Genomic DNA, 1,773 nt, shown 5'->3' on the forward strand with positions numbered 1-1,773 from the left:
CGTTCGTTACAAAGAATCCAAAGCAGAGAAGGAAGAAGCAGGTGGTTGGCAAATGCCCACAGAAGGATGAAGGATCAGCTCTGCACTGTGAAAGCACCACGTTTCTCTGTGTTCCAGGTTAAGCCGAATGATCTCCAAGCCCCAGGCTCAGCACTAACACAGGCGATGAGGTGTGGTACTAAGGTAAAGCTATTCAGGTATGCAATGTCCCTACTGCTATCCACAGAGATTGTTGTTCAACATCTAGGAGTGAGCCAGAGGAGCACACACCACGTTGTGCCATGGTATTTAACTGCTTGAGCATCCCTTTGTTCTACCTGTGCTGGCACATGACTCTCACCAAGCTCTTCCTCATTGATCTGTGCCTGAACTCTCCATCCTGCAGGACTGTCTCTGAGCAGCTCCCACCACACAGAGGCTTCTCCACCTGGGACATCCCTGCCTCTTGGAGAGGAAACCCCCAGCCAGGAGCTCACACACAAAGCACCATCCAGCCCATGGCACAAAGCAATTGCACCCAAGTGACCGAGTTCAGCCTGGCGGGCTTCACAGAGGACCCGGTGACTCAGGTCTACTTGTTCCTGCTCTTCCTGCTCACCTACGTTGTCACCATTGTGGGCAACCTGGGCATCATCATCTTAATCAGGGCCAGCCCCCACCTCCACTCCCCCATGTATCATTTCCTGGGCAGCCTGGCCTTTGTGGACCTCTGTTTCTCCACCATCATCACCCCCAGGATGTTGGTTGACTTGATGTCAGAGAAGAAGAGCATTGCTTATGCTGGGTGTGTGGCTCAGGTGTTTCTCTTTGATATCTTTGTGGTATCTGAATGCCTCCTGCTGGCTTCAATGGCCTATGACCGTTACGTGGCCATTTGCCATTTGCCCTGCTGTACCCCCTTGTCATGTCCCCAAAGTGCTGTTTCCAGCTGGTGACTGTCTCGTACCTTGTGGGGCTGACCAATGGCGTGGGACAGACCATCAGCATGTCCACCCTCTCCTTCTGCAGGTCCAGCGCCATCGACCTCTTCTTTTGTGACATTTCCCCTCTCATCTCGCTCTCCACCTCTGACACCACCCTCAGCCACACCATCCTGACCACTGCAGCATCTCTCTTTGGTGTGTCCAGCATCCTGGTTATCCTGCTCTCCTACGTGGCCATCATCGCCACCATCCTGAGCATCAATTCAGCTGAGGGCAAGCGCAAAGCCTTCTCCACCTGCACCTCCCACCTCACCACTGTCAGCATCTTCTATGGGGCATCCTTTTTTATGTATTCATTCCCCAGCTCAGACAGCTCAAGAGCAGCAGATAAATGGGCTGTGGTGATCTACACCGTGGTGACTCCCATGCTGAACCCCTTGATCTACAGCCTGAGGAATAAGGAGGTGAAGGAGGCTTTGAGGAGACTTTTGAAAATAAAATGATCTTGAATTCTCCCAGTATAGGACCAGATAGAATGGAGATGTAGAGGGTAGATGCTCAGCTTTTGGTTAAGTATGAGTAACATGTTGGGGGTCTTCTGCACCCAGCCTTATGTGATGCACTGGTTGATGTGACTGAGAATACAAATAATTCCATGCTCTAAACTTTGATAAATATATTTAGTAGTTAATTTCACCTTATTGTTTAATTAGTCATTTATTTCACCTAGTCAAGACACAAGTAGACAACTACAAGTGTGCAATTCTCTTCATCTTAGGATAAGGGGGACCTTACTGCCCTCTACGCCTACCTGACAGGAGGATGGAGCCAGGAGGGGACCGTTCTCTGC

The 1,773-nt window shown here is 50.4% G+C and overlaps 1 pseudogene; it reads left to right on the forward strand.

The window, feature by feature from the left end:
- Positions 1–497: 497 nt before the first annotated feature.
- Positions 498–1,426, forward strand: LOC133282322 (olfactory receptor 5G9-like; annotated as a pseudogene).
- The last annotated feature ends 347 nt before the right edge of the window (positions 1,427–1,773 follow it).

The sequence above is a fragment of the Pezoporus flaviventris genome, unplaced genomic scaffold, assembly GCF_033815535.1.
Source record: "Pezoporus flaviventris isolate CSIRO_AGI_PZ_B2104156 unplaced genomic scaffold, CSIRO_AGI_Pfla_v1 ptg000116l, whole genome shotgun sequence".
Classification (NCBI taxonomy): domain Eukaryota; kingdom Metazoa; phylum Chordata; class Aves; order Psittaciformes; family Psittacidae; genus Pezoporus; species Pezoporus flaviventris.